At 45.8% G+C, this 15,759-nt stretch overlaps 1 protein-coding gene across 1 annotated transcript in view; it reads left to right on the forward strand.

The window, feature by feature from the left end:
- GLP2R (glucagon like peptide 2 receptor) overlaps positions 1-15,759 on the forward strand; it is a 226,302-nt gene that overhangs the window by 155,150 nt on the left and 55,393 nt on the right. The gene's annotated exons all lie outside the window — the stretch shown is intronic.

The following is a 15,759-nucleotide window of genomic DNA, read 5'->3' on the forward strand; positions in this document are numbered from 1 at the left end:
TCATTGGATCTTATCCTTAAAAGGCTACTTGAGAGGACTATCAGACTCCTCAGCAACAGGTCTCCTGACGTACCTTGAGCCTTCACTGCATGTTGTCTTCGTTCCTATGTTCCAACATTCCTGTCCGGTTCCAGTGTTCCTGTTTTTTGTTGCTCCTGCCTTATTTCTGTGCCCTTGCCTTACCCAGCCATGCTCATCTTGCTCCTGTCTCTGCATCTGTCCGTCTTGTCTCTCCTTGGCTTGATCTTCTGGTACTGACTCTTGCTTTGGACCTTGGCCCTTGGCCTTCCCCATTTGCCGCCTGGATCTGACCTTTTGTCTTGGATCTGATCATACTTTGTCTGCTGCCAGCCCTGACCTTGGTCTGTCATTGGATTCTCATCTGCTTGACTGCTCTAGGGACCCACCTAAGCCCTGCTAGCCACCACAACCCAAGGGCAAAACCTGCAGGGGAGGCAGTTGGTATAGGTGATGCTCCAGTCAGTCTGCCAGAGGGCTCATCTGCCAGCTATCAATGTGGGCCTAGCGGGCTTGCTCACTAGGTTGCGCCAACCACGCCACAGCCTAAGGGCCCACTGATACCAAACTCATTACAGTTACCAGATAGGTGCTAATATTCAGCCTTATCTAGCTAAATTAGCCAGATAAGTTAAATCTGCTATTAAGTTGGTCTAAAATTAGCAAAATAAACATCCAGATAACTTTTAGATAGCCCAGTATATTCAGTGGCACAGCTCCTGCTCTCTGGAACTCTTTTCCAGTATTCCCAGTAGAGCTATTAATAAGTAGGGATGTGCAGGGGAAAAATGTGTCTTCATTATTCAGTTCATTTTCAGGAGGCTTTTTTCCCATGAATTTTGGCTCATAGATTGTTTGATTCGTGTGAAAAAAACAAATCAAGCAATTAAAAAAAAACAAAAAACTCAAAATGGCAAAAAAAAAGAAAACTAGGCCTCCCTCCCACCTCCTCTTTCCAGAAAAATGCCAGGGCCAGGATCACCCCCCATCCCCCACTTACCCAGTCCTGTAGCCGGTGGCGGCTAGGCTGAAGCCACAGACTTGTGTAGGCCAAGGCCATGGTAGGTCACTGCGGCTTTGGCCTACTCGCTGATTCCTAGGCCTAGGCCAAACGCAGGCCTATGCTGTGCCCTGGCCTGGAGACCAGGTCTTAGTGCCTGGGCCTCAGTCCGGACCCAGACTGATGCCTTAACCCGACGCAGAGGCCAGGTCCCGACAACTGGGTCTCAACCTAAGCTGTGGCCTGAGCCCAGGCCCAATGCCATGATCTGACCCAGAGACAGGGTCCTTACACCGTGGCCTCAACCTGGACTCAGGCCCAATGCTGCAACCCAGGTTGGAGTCAATGTCCCAACAGTGAGGCCTTGGCCTAGGACAAGGCCCAAGCCCAGGCCTGATGCCCTGACCCAACCCGAAGGCCAGATCCCAATGCTGGTGCCTGGGTCCAGACCCAGGCCCAATGCCTGGGCCTCAGCCCAGGGTCAGGTTCAGGCCTGGGAGCTCAGCATTCTGTCGCTTCTTCGGCTCTTCAATGCCAAATGATGGGCATCTGCTGGGGGTTGCGCAGCAGTTAATTAACTCTAGCATATTCATCCCAGCGGACGGCACCATTTTGATGTAAGGAAATGCCATACAATGAAGAGCTGAAGAAGGAAGACAACAGACTGTGGAGCTCCCAGGTCTGGACACAGAGGCCTGGGCTGGCCCTGGGCCGAGGCCCCGGCGGCAAGACCTGGCCTCCAGGTTGGGTCGCAGCATTGGGCCTGGCTGAGGCCTCAGCACTCAGGACCTGGGATCTGGGTCGGGTTGTGGCATTGGGCTTGAGCTCGTGCCCTGGCCTGGGCTGAGGCCCCGGCATCGGGATCCGGCCTTCGACGGATACCCAACAGATCAGTAAGTTTTGAGTTTTTTTTGTTTTTCAGAGGTCACATTCGAGCCTAGGCAATGGTCCCTGCTTTGGGCCTCGGCCTATGCCAAGCATGATGCCGGCACCTCAGCCTAGGCCTGAAGCCGGGACCTCGCCTAGGGCATAAGCCGCAGCTCCTGTTTTGGGCCGAGGCCTATGCCCTAGGTGAGGCCCTGCCTTCAGGCCTAGACCTAGCCCCGATGCATTTGTTTAAAACAAAATGAACGAATAAGGTTGTTTCATTCGGGTGTCCCCTAGATGAAATGAATTAGCCTTATTAGCTGCAATTTGCATTTTCATTTTAAATGAATGCACATCCCTATTCCTAATCAAGGATTACTTTTCTTCAGGAAGCAGGTGAAAGCCTGTTTCTTCTGTAAGAGCCTTTTAATTAATTGTGCTACCAGCTTCCTGCCTTAGGTATCTGGCCTGGTACTAGTGGTGCCTGTGATTTCCCTAGAATACTTATCAAACTGGGCTAGTATTTGGTGAGATCCCTGATGCTTTCCCAATATACATATGAAATCTGGGCAGTGGGTAAGTGCCCAGTGATTTTTCATATATCCCATGGGATTAAGATAATATCTTGGATCCTACATTTTATAAGGATATTTGCTTTCTTCTTTTGCTGCTAGCATCTAGGGTGGTATGTAACATAGGTTAAGTGTTTTTCACACTGTTTATTTTTGTCTAGTAATGTACAGTATATTGTGCCCTATAGGCATGGAGTCTTTGTTGGAATTTTTTGCATGTAGGTTATTTATCAGATTTTATGGACTAAAAGGTCTGTATTTACAATGAGCCATTTTATCTCTGTCCATGTTTCCTTATTGTTATTTAATGTGCTTCACACAGCTTTGGGCAATATTCTTTCTAAAAAGCAGGTAATAAACAGTAATAAATACAATAAAACACTCTTTATCACTTTATCCTATAACATAACATAATAATTTTCAATAATATATTTTCAAACCTTGTATTTCTTGATCTTTACATTTTCTTCACATTGTCTTCCATGAGATTTCTTTTTTGTTCCTTTCTCCTCAATTTCTTTCATATATTTTCTTTATTCTTTCATTTAGATTCATCTATCCCTACCAAGGTTCACTAACCTGATAATAAAGTTCTAACACTTTCTGGATGGTTCCTGCTGTCCAGGGTTCACCCAAAGTTCAGGGAGTTTTCTGTAAAGTGCAGAACTCTTGCCTTTGTAAACATGCTCTGCAAGGAGGGGTTCTAAGGGGGATGAGGTAATGCTTGTTGTTGCAGAGTTAACAGATGGGTGAGGAAGACAGGATGATGTCAGAGGGAGGTTGTTGCGCTGCGATGGGAGAGAGCACCAGGGGGAGCAACGCGGGATGAGAGATATGTGCCCTTGCGGAGAGACGGTCCTTGTCTGGGAATTGGAGAACCGGGGACCTCCACCGGACCTGCACACTTCCGTGAGGCCACCAATGCAATGGTGATCTCTGAGTGGTCCTCCGACCACTCCCTTTCGGACCTGCCGCTGGGTAACAGCAAGAAGCAGCAGACCGGACAGGGGTCATGGGCGGATGGAGACATCTGACACAGGACAAGACTCAGGCATTGAAGAAGACGAAGACTCAGGATGGAGGTTAAAACTGAAGGAGCGCTGCCACGCCACGCGCCCTACACAGCCAAGCCTGGCTGGTCGAGGACCACGTAGCGATGAAGCAGACCCCATATAGACATTGACTCAAATACAAGAGTTCAAGATGGTAAAAGGTACTGATGAAGACACAGGTACTGAAGGTGAAGATCCGTCTTGGACTGAGCCCCAGGAACCCGACATGAAGACGCACCTGACAGGTCCGGGTTGGACTGAGGACAGACTGGTCACCAGAAGACGCAGACATTAGACATCAGGAACAAGGCAGGTCTGACAAGGGACGAGAAGACTCCTTGGCACCGTCGGATGGAAAAGACCCACCAGCGCCCTACACACCCCAGCCGGGATGGTCGCGGACCACTGGGCCTCTACGCGCCCTACTCAACCCAGCCGGGCTGGTCGCAGACCACGAGGGATGGGTCAGAGCGGAGCTGAGGACATCTGAATGAGAAGACATCATAAGGTCAAAACATCAGGAACAACTGGAACACAGAGGCGTGACGAGACGAGAGACCATGGAAGATGAAGATAAGGGATCCCACATAGAACATAGTACCTAGGTGAAGCTGGAAGATATGGAGTCCTAAGGAGGACTTGCTCCTTGCGAAGGCAAGCTTGAACTGACGGAGGAGCCCTTTTGTAGGCCAGAAGAGGCGGATCCTATATGACGACATCAGGTGGGACCAGGAGGGCCTCTCCCTCACTGGCCCTTTAAATCCCAGAAGAAGGCACGGGCCCACCCCTAGGAAGAGGAAGGAGAAGCAGCAGGGCCCTGGACAGTGGCCCTGCTGAGAGAGGAGGAGCTGGGACTGGGCCGTGCAGGCCCCGACGTTGGAGGTGGCGTCCAGCCGCAAGAAGAGATCCAGGAGCGGCACCAACTGCCAGACGTCCTCAGGGATGCGGCCTCTGGGCCGCGTCGAGGCGGATGACGTCAGCGACCCAGGCCGTGGAGGAAGGAGGATGACTCACGGCGGCTCCCCGCCACGCTGGAACTCCAGGGGAGGCTCCATGCCACGAAGAACACAGGCACTGGCAGGGATGGCCTCCCTGCCGTCCAAGGACCCTGGCAGTGGCTCCAGCTGCGAGAAGAGCAAGTTAGCGGCCTCCGGACCGCTCAGGGTGACAGAGCACGGCACTGGCTGCGAGGGAGAGCCCCGGCATGATGGCAGCCTCCTGCCATTGCTGGGAACCCCGGCACAGCTCCTGCCATGCCGGTAAGATGACGTCGGGGGTCGGGCCGGACAAGAAGCAGGAGGTAAGAGCCTGCTCGCGGCCCTGCCACGTGCAGGATCGCAACAGAGATACCTTTCTTCCATGGTGAATGAGTTGGGGAGAAGTTATTTAAGATGCTGGAGAGGCATCTTAAAGAGAGAGAAAGAATAGAAGAGTGAAGGAGTACTCTGGAGTGTAAGGGCTCCTGAGCTTTGAGAATTCAGAAGTTCCTGAAATTATTGAACATTCCTTGGGCTGCAGCAGTGGCACTCACATCCCTCTGCACCTCTGAAGGTGATCCCCGAGGAAAGGAGGGTTACATTCATTTTAATTTTACTATCTTTATTTTATTTTTGTTTATCTATATGCTCTTATAGTCTGCTGATTTCAATGTTATTTTTTCATTGTGGATTACAATGAAACATTCATAAAAACAACTTAGACATATACAAAGCACAGAATTATAATATAAACTGGCATAAAATTTACTATAAACCTGCATAAAAAAGCATTGCTTTAACCATAAATAGTCGGCTTCCTCACTCAATGCTCTAGGTAATGCATTCTGCACCTCGGTCCCAGCAAATGAAAATATCCTATGCCTTGACGCCTGTAGCTTGAACTTTTTAAATGAAAGAATAGAAAGCAGATTCTGGTTGGAAGAACGCAGTGGTCTATACAATATATATGATGTCAGTAACCTGGAAAGACGAGTCCCATTGCTATAGTAAACTTTTATGAACCAATGTTACTACCTTAAATTGAATTCTTTGATAAATAGGTAGCCAAGGCAACTCTTAATATTGGTGTGATCCACTCTCTATAGCTTATCCTTCCAATCATTCTCGCAGCTGCATTTTGAACAAGTTGCAAACCTGTCAGCAAATTCTTTGGCAATTTTAATACAAAGAATTACAATAGTCAACTTAATACCAATGCCTGTACTATTATTTGAAAATCCACATGGGTAATAGAAAAACTAATTTATTTTATCACCTATAACTTATAGCCCTAGCAACCTTCTTAGTTTGCAGCTTATAATTTTAAAACAAAAGAGTTTATAATTTTAAAACAGAAATCAAGTAGATGCAAAAGAGGACTCGCATCCTGATTACAGGGCACAAAACTTTGCATATTATCTGCATATTTTCAATAAATATGCCAAATAATGACACTGCTCCTCCTAATGGTTGAAAATATAAATTGAATAAAACAACAGATAATGCTGAACCCTGTGGAATACCTGATTTCAATGCTAAGAACAGTTATCCCTGACCCCTACCTAACTTGACCGGCTGCTATTTATGTTTTGGAAAAGAAGGAAACCAGTCAAGCATTGTTCCACCAATCCGAAACGACCAAAGACTTGAGATAAGAAGTCTATGGCAAACTCCAATTGTATCAACACAGTTTCTCCCTTATCTAATCTACATCTCAATCTACATCCTTATTTATTCATGTTTCTACATTTGTTCTCCCTTCTGATTTGTATGTTTTCTTTCTTCTCTTACTTTTCTTCTCCTACACTTTCTTCTACACTTCTCTGTTCTGTTGCTTCCTTTGTTGATGCTACTCCTATATCCCATTTCTTTTCTGTCATTCATTTTGTTTTCCATTTTCCTCTTGTTTCTCTTTTCCTTTTTATAGCAAGTACTGTAGGGTCCATATTCAGCTGCTGTACAGCTGTGCTAGTTAGCCAGTTACACATAAACGGCCGTAACAACATTTTTTGAAGTAATTGCTTCCTTCAGGGCACACAACTACTTTATATTTTCAAGGGCTAGCAAATTACTCCCACACTAGGTGGGATTCTTTTTATGGGGGGAAGCTCTCCCTTATGGCCCAGACGATGCTATGCTGCTCCTAGTGTGTGTGCATCTCATGAGGTGAGAGGCTGTAATGAATAGTCAGGACCAGGCTCTGGGTTTTAAATAAAAGTTTACTGATTGATAATAATAAATTAAAGTCCATTGTCCAGAAGTGCAAATTTACATCTGAATGAAGGTACATTAATGACTTTCCTCTGTAGGTAGGTGTTCTTTATTCAGACCTCTGGATAGAGGCCATGGTGTTATTTAATACAAAATCTCTCCCAGCGGCTGTCTGGGAATTCTACTGCAAAGAATCCTACCTTAGTTCATCTTCTTCCTCAAACACCCAGCCTACCCTGGTCCCTTGGTGTTTGGAGGTCCAGGGTGGGGTCTCCCAGTCTTGTTCTTCCATCCTTTGGTTATTGATATTTCTGGCGGACTTCTCTTGGTGAAAAGTCAGTGGGATCAGGTTAGTTCTCAGCATTGTAATCCCAGTGAGGAAGGGAGATCCAAGAGCCTCCCCATTCTGCTCAAGTCCAAAAAATACTTCTTAAAGTTTAAACTGGATACATCTTCTGCCCTCACTGTCTCTCGCAGCAGGATCCATCACGTGTGCTTATCCACCTAGAGTTTAGAGTAGGCTCACAGGTTTTTGGTCCCCTGGTGAGAGCCCTTTTGCCCCAAAGGGTATCAGGCTAAAAATGTATCTCTCTGCAAATTAGTAGAAGAAGGACCCTCTGGAAGGGAGTGCATGATGAAACTCCATTTGGATGAAGCTGGGAGGCCTCACCAGAGTATGGAACTGAAACATCCTTACTCTTCAACTGCTTCCTTAAACTGATCCCAAAGTGTCTCAAAATGACTGGACAACTAGTGCTCTCACCAGCTGGCAGCAGTGGACTATGGGAACTATGAAGTGCACAGTGCTGTCTGTCCCTGCAGGCCTCGTCCTCTCTCTGTCTACATACATCCACTTAAAGGAAGCACTTGGGGGGAGGGGGGAAGTAGGCCATTGGGATAGACAGCATTACCCAGGCTCAGAGTCCCCATGGCCTCTGCTGCTGATGGTGAACCCAGAAAAAAGGCAGGACAGAACATTTAGGCCTATGCCTCATTGGACAGGCAACTGCTCCAAGTCTTCCACATCTGAGCAGAGTTTCCTTCTCCCATGCAGGATATATACTCCTGGTTGTGAGATACTTCTGCCAAATACATAAGAACATAACATAAGAACATGCCATACTGGGTCAGACCAAGGGTCCATCAAGCCCAGCATCCTGTTTCCAACAGTGGCCAATTCAGGCCATAAGAACCTGGCAAGTACCCAAAAACTAAAAGTCTATTCCATGTAATCGTTGCTAGGTCTGCTATAAGCAGCTGGAGTCAACCTCCACTCTACTTCCTAGTATATTACTATAGAGACTATGAGGTCTCCACCAGGTGGCCCTAGTCCCCAGTCCTGTTTAGTCATCAATATTTTAGGCAATTTGGTCCTCCCCCAGAGGCTTGCAGGAATAGGCAGTCTGTTAGGCACTCTGTTAGGCACTGGGGGGTGGGGGTTAGATTATGTGACTAGGAGGCAGTGTAGTTTTGCTTTTGAGAAGGAAAGACATGTATTCAGTGTGCTCTCTATAGTAAATTAGGCCCTCAGCTTTGCAAATGAAGGGAGAGACACTGCCCTGTCAGTTCTTGGTGATAGACTGAAGAAAAGATGGAAATAGGAAGAGAATTTACATTTTTTCTTATCTCAGGTTTAAGATTTTTGATGTTTTGACCTGCACCCTCTGGGAGGCTGTAACCCTCTCTCCAGAGGTGCAGGAGGGAATCTGTACACCTTTTCATTCTTACAAGAGGAGGATGCAGAGACCTGTGAACCTTATTTAGTATTTTTACCAGATTGAATTTCTGCCTTTGGGAAGGAAGTATTTTTACTGCCCGCTTACTTGTCCAGATATGGACTATAATATCTAAGAACTTAAGAAATTGCCATGCTGGGTCAGACCAAGGGTCCATCAAGCCCAGCATCCTGTTTCCAACAGAGGCCAAACCAGGCCATAAGAACCTGGCAAGTACCCAAACAATAAGAAGATCCCATGCTACTGATGCAATTAATAGCAGTGGCTATTCCCTAAGTAAACTTGGTTAATAGCTGTTAATGGACTTCTCCTCCAAGAACTTATCCAAACCTTTTTTGAACCCAGCTACACTAACTGCACTAACCACATCCTCTGGCAACAAATTCCAGAGCTTTATTGTGCGTTGAGTGAAAAAGAATTTTCTCTGTTTAGTCTTAAATGTGCTACTTGCTAACTTCATGTAATGCCCCCTAGTCCTTCTATTGTTCGAAAGTGTAAATAACCGATTCACATCTACTCATTCAAGACCTCTCATGATCTTAAAGACCTCTATCATATCCCCCCCTCAGTCGTCTCTACTCCAAGCTGAACAGCCCTAACCTCTTCAGCCTTTCCTCATAGGGGAGCTGTTCCATCCCCTTTATCATTTTGGTTGCACTTCTCTGTACCTTCTCCATCGCAACTATATCTTTTTTGAGATGCGGCGACCAGAATTGTACACAGTATTCAAGGTGCTGTCTCACCATGGAGCGATATAGAGGCATTATGACATTTTCCATTTTATTAACCATTCCCTTCCTAATAATTCCTAACATTCTGTTTGCTTTTTTGACTGCTGCAGCACACTGAGCCAACGATTCTAAAGTATTATCTACTATGATGCCTAGATCTTTTTTCTGAGTGGTAGCTCCTAATATGGAACCTAACATTTAATGTGGACAAGTGCAACACCTTGCACTTGTCCACATTAAATTTCATCTGCCATTTGGATGCCCAATCTTCCAATCTTGCAAGGTCCTTCTGTAATGTATCACAATTCGCTTGTGATTTAACTACTATGAATAATTTTGGATCATCCGCAAATTTGATAACCTCACTCATCGTATTCCTTTCCAGATCATTTATATATATCTATTGAAAAGCACCGGTCCAAGAACAGATTCCTGAGGCACTCCACTGTTTACCCTTTTCCACTGAGCAAATTGACCATTTAATCCTACTCTCTGGTTCATGTCTTTTAACCAGTTTGTAATCCACAAAAGGACATCGCCTCCTATCCCATGACTTTTTAATTTTCTTAGAAGCCTCTCATGAGGGACTTTGTCAAACGCCTTCTGAAAATCCAAATACACTACATCTACCGGTTCACCTTTATCCACAATGAAGCAGTCTTGTTAGGCAAGACTTCCCTTGGGTAAATCCATGTTGACTGTGTTCCATTAAACCATGTCTTTCTATATGCTCTAAGATTTTGATCTTGAGAATAGTTTCCACTCTTTTTCCCGGCACTGAAGTCAGGCTCACTGATCTATAGTTACCCGGATCACCCCTGGAACCTTTTTTAAATATTGGGCTTTCATTAGCCACCCTCTAGCTTTCAGGTACAATGGATGATTTTAATGATAGGTTACAAATTTTAACTAATAGATCAGAAATTTCATTTTTGAGTTCCTTCAGTACCCTAGGATGCATACCATCCGGTCCAGGTGATTTGCTACTCTTTAGTTTGTCAATCTGGCCTAATACATCTTCCAGATTCACAGTGATTTCGTTCAATTCGTCTGACTCATCACCCCTGAAACCATCTCCGGAACTGCTATCTCCCCAACATCCTCATTAGTAAATGCGGAAGCAAAGAATTCATTTAGTCTGTCTGCAATGGCCTTATCTTCCCTAAGAGCCCCTTTAACCCCTCGGTCATCTAATGGTCCAACCGACTCCCTCACAGGTTTCTTGCTTCGGATATATTTTAAAAAGGTTTTATTATGAGTTTTTGCCTCTATGGCCAACTTCATTTCAAATTCTCTCTTCGTCTGTCTTATCAATGTTTTACACTTAACTTGACAATGCTTATGTTTTATCCTATTTTCTTCAGATGGATTCTTCTTCCAATTTTTGAAGGATGTTTTTTTGGCTAAAATAGCCTCTTTCACTTCACCTTTTAACCATGATGGTAATTGTTTTGTCTTCCTTCCACCTTTCTTAATGTGTGGAATACATATGGACTGCGCCTCTAGGATTGTATTTTTAAACAATGTCCATGCCTGTTGAACACTTTTAACCTTTGCAGCTGCACCTTTCAGTTTTTTCTATTTTCCTCATTTTATCAAAGTTTCCCTTTTGAAAGTTTAGTGTTAGAGCTGCAGATTTACTTATTGTCCCCATTCCAGTTATTAGTTTAAATTTGATCATGTTATGATCACTGTTGCCAAGTGGACCCACCACTGTTACCTCTCTCCTCAAATCCTGCGTTCCACTAAGAATTACATCTAAAATAGCTCCCTCTCTTGTTGGTTCCTGAAGCAATTGCTCCGTGAAGCAGTCATTTATTACATCCAGGAACTTTATGTCTCTAGCAAGTCCTGATGTTACATTTACCCAGTCAATATTGGGGTAATTGAAATCTCCCATTATTATTGCACTGCTAAATTGGTTAGCTTCCCTGATTTCTCTTAGCATTTCATCATCTGTCTGACCATTTTGTCCAGGTGGACGGTAGTATACTCCTATTACTATACTCTTACCCAACACACATGGGATTTACCCATATAGATTCTACTGAGCATTTAGTCTCTTGTTTGATCTTTATCCTGTTGGACTCTATACCCTCCTGGACATAAAGTGCCACACCCCCACCAAGTTGATCCTCCCTATCATTGCAATATAATTTGTACCCTGATATAGCACTGTCCCATTGGTTATCCTCCTTCCACCAAGTCTCTGTGATGCCAATTATGTCAATCTCATCATTTGCTGCTATACTCTCTAACTCTCCCATCTTACTTCTTAAACTTCTGGCATTGGCATACAGACATTTCAAAGTGTGTTTTTTGCTTGTTTTAACAACCTGCTTTTCAGTTGTTTGGGATAATTCGGAAATCATTAGCTTTGGTGATTTTTTACATATAGGCACATGGACTTTGTTTGCTTTTAATGGAACCTCTCTGTTGGGATGCCCTAACTCTCCTGTTTCATTAGTATCCTTCAAGGATACATTTCTCCGAACCATGCACTGCTGAGTGACTGTCTGCTTCCCCCCTTGTTCTAGTTTAAAAGCTGCTCTATCTCCTTTTTGAAAGTTAGTGCCAGCAGCTTGGTTCCACTCTGGTTAACGTGGAGCCCATCCTTTCGGAAAAGTCTCCCCTTTCCTCAAAAGTTTCACCAGTTCCTTACAAAGCTGAATCCCTCTTCCCTGCACCATCGTCTCATCCATGCATTGAAACTCTGGAGCTCTGCCTGCCTCTGGAGACCTGCATGTGGAATGGGAAGCATTTCAGAGAATGCCACCCTGGAGGTTCTGGATTTCAGCTTCCTACCTAAAATCCTAAATTTGCCTTCCAGAACCTCTCTCCCACATTTTCCTATGTCGTTGGTGCCCACATGTACCACGACAGCCGGCTCCTCCCCAGCACTGTCTATAATCCTATCTAGGTGACGCGTGAGGTCTGCCACCTTCGCACCAGGCAGGCAAGTTACCAGGCGGTCCTTACATCCACCAGCCACCCTTCTATCTACATTTCTAATAATCGAATCACCAACTATGATGGCCGCCTAACCCTTCCCTCCTGGGTAGTAGCCCTGAGAGACTTGTCCTCAGTGCGAGAGGACAATACATCACCTGGAGAGCAGGTCCTTGCTACAGGATAACTTCCTGCTACACTAGGATGATGTTCTCCTACTGGGAGACCTTTCTGATCCAAGGCAGCACTGGGCCTCACTTGGAGTACTGTGTTCACTTCTAGAGTCTGTATCTCAAAAGGGACAAAGACAGGATAGATGCGGTTCAGAGAAGAGTGACCAAAATGATGTGGGGTCTATATGAGAACCCTATGAGGAAAGGCTGAAGGATCTGAAGAGGTATACACTTGAAGAGAGGAGATGCAGGGGAGATGTGATACAGACCTTCATATACCTGACAGGTTTTAATGATGCACAATTGACAAACCTTTTCTGATGGAAAGAAATCAGTAGAACTAGGGGTCACGAAATGAAACTACAGGGAGGACAACTCTGAACCAGCATCAGGATTTTCTTCACAGAAAACATGGTAGATGCTTGGAATACCCTTCTGGAGGAGGTGGTGAAGACGAAAACAGTGAAAGAATTTAAAGATGCATGGGATAAACACCGTGGATCCCTAAAGACTACAGGATGGAAATGAAAAAATGAGTTCAAGGGGGTAACTTGCTGGTGTGGAGATTACTTCACCAATAAGCCTTCATACTGTTAATGCAATTCCATCATCTCTCTCTGCTTCAATGGCAGGGAAAAGGGGAATTGGATTCAGACAGCAAACAACAAGGGCCCCGACGTCTATGGTTTGGGGAAATAAATAAGCATGGGGATAACTTGAACAGGCAACCTAGAGAACACCAGAGCGTGTGACCCGATTGCCAAGGCAAGGAAGTGGTGTCTGACCACTTCCTTATATCCTGCCATCAATCAGGGCGCGCCGCGGAGCTGGAAGCCACCCTTGGTCCTTTAAGAGGCTGGACAGTCTGCGTGTGCAAGCCTAGGGGCGGGGCCAATGCCATGGAGGATGCCGAGCCCCGCCGTGAGGCCTGGACGAGAGACTGCGAGCGGGGGAACCGGGGATGCTGTGAACTGGCTGTGGCTGCGGAGGGGGAGAGCCCGGAGCTCGTGGACGGGAGAGCAAGGTGAGCAGGGCCAGCCATGGAGCGGCTGCGGCCGGGATGCGCAACAGAAATAACGATAGAAAAGGACCAATTGGTCCATCCAGTCTGCCCAGCGAACCCATAGTGGCATCTGCCATGCCATACAGCTTTCCCTCATGCTTAACAGATTCCCAGACCGTAAAAGTTGGGCCCTTGTTGGTTGCTGTTTGAATCCAGTTCTCCATTTCCTCTTGCCATTGAAGCAGAGAGCAATGTTGAGTTGCATCAAAAATATCAGGCTTATTGCATAAGGGTAGTAATCACTGTATTAGCAAGTTATCCCCATGCTTATTTATTTCCCCAAACCACAGAAGTCGGGGCCCTCATTGTTTGCTGTCTGAATCCAATTCCCCTTTTCCCTGCCATTGAAGCAGAGAGAGATGATGGAATTGCATTAAGAGTATGAAGACTTATTAGTGAAGTAATCTCCACACCAGCAAGTTACCCCCTTGCACTCATTTTTTCATTTCCATCCTGTAGTCTTTAGGGATCCACGGTGTTTATCCCATGCATCTTTAAATTCTTTTACTGTTTTCGTCTTCACCACCTCCTCCAGAAGGGTATTCCAAGCATCCACCATGTTTTCTGTGAAGAAATTCCTGATGCTGGTTCAGAGTTGTCCTCTCTGTAGTTTCATTTTGTGACCCCTAGTTCTACTGATTTCTTTCCATCAGGAAAGGTTTGTCAATTGTGCATCATTAAAACCTGTCAGGTATCTGAAGGTCTGTATCACATCTCCCCTGCATCTCCTCTCTTCAAGTGTATACCTCTTCAGATCCTTCAGCCTTTCCTCATAGGGCTTCTCATATAGACTCCACACCATTTTGGTCACTCTTCTCTGAACCGCATCTATCCTGTCTTTGTCCCTTTTGAGATACAGATTCTAGAAGTGAACACAGTACTCCAAGTGAGGCCTCACCAAGGGCAATATTACCTCTTTTTCTTACTGGCCGGCGCCATCTTGTGCTCCTACCATGTGACAGGGGCCAACCAATGGCACCAGTAGCCCCTGTGACATAGTAAGGGCAAAGGCTATCGGCGCCATTTTAAATACCAGCAGCCGAGAGCCTGAGTGCAGGAGATCGCTCCAGGTTCCCCCGTTGGATCGCTCCAGGTTCCCCCCCAAGACTTTTGGCATCTCTTGGGGGGGTCACGAGGGTGGGAGTTGTAATAAATTACATTTAAAGGTTTGGGATGGGGTTTTTTGGGGGAAACGAATACATATGTAACTAATGAATGGATCGGGGCCCCCCGAGAATGGATGCAACAGATTTGGGTCCCGACAAATACGAATACCGAATGGGATAAATCCGTCCCTGCTGCACATCCCTATTAAATACTGCATCTATTTGAACTGTCACTGTCACTATGTTTGATCCTGAAGATTCTGCAGTAAACTATTTATTATTTGGAGCACAACTTGAGTCTGGAGAGTGATTTGTTTATGTGGAATGTTCTTAGCCTGGTACTGCCCCTGCAGGTTATCCTGCCTCCAGCTCATGGCCCTGGAGATTTATTTCTCCACCTCGGGATAGTAATTACCCTGCTCCCTGAGGTTGGGAAGATGACCCCTAGCATACAGGGGGTTACAAGGGGAGCCAGGAAGGGCAATAAGGAACTGTGGCCTAGTCTGAGGTTCCAGTCTTTTGGTCTGTAGAAAGGCCCAGCAGGACGGACTAGGCGGTCACCTAGGGTGCTAGAAGAGGATGGGGCATCGCAATGTGACATGAGGTGGACTTTTTGAAATTGAACGAGGTTCGAGAGGTGGTTGTGATGATGTAGATATGGGAGAGATCGCGTATGCAAATGGAGATATGGAGGTGCGTGTCGGATCATAAGTGAGAGAGAGAAAGAGATCAGGTGATGCAGTGATGACATCACTGTCGAGGGCGCCTGGACACCTTTGCATCGGCACAGGCTGCAGAAAATAAAGATTCTCTTCTGCAAGTGACAAGGGTTATGTCAAGAACTTCCGATGACCAGATGTCGATGGGAAGGTTTGTATTGGGCCAGGCAGCCAGCCAGTTTGGAGTACACTGAGGAATTTCAAGAACTTTATACCCTTATCCCTGGGGCTAAGAAGCAAAAGGCAAGAACTGTGTCTGCACAAGTGACTGAGATTTTTTGAAAGAACTGAGAGCTGTTTCTAATTTTTTTTCCTGCTTTATGGAGTTGATTTGTGTTTTTCTTGTATCTGCCTTTAAATTTCACAAAAATAAAAGGTTAACAAATTAGAAACAAAAGGACTAACTTTCTGTTTTGGAACACAACTTATGGAGTGGACTGTGTGACCCTCTTATGGGCCTGCAGGTGTATTCTTGCCCCAATTCACAGAACCCATGTTTCCCACTCTGTACCGAGCAGTCAGTGCTGGGCAGGACTGGGAGGTGTGTCCCCCCTCCCCTGAGTGGGGGGGTTACATTACATTACA

This window comes from Rhinatrema bivittatum, chromosome 4, assembly GCF_901001135.1.
Source record: "Rhinatrema bivittatum chromosome 4, aRhiBiv1.1, whole genome shotgun sequence".
Taxonomy (NCBI): domain Eukaryota; kingdom Metazoa; phylum Chordata; class Amphibia; order Gymnophiona; family Rhinatrematidae; genus Rhinatrema; species Rhinatrema bivittatum.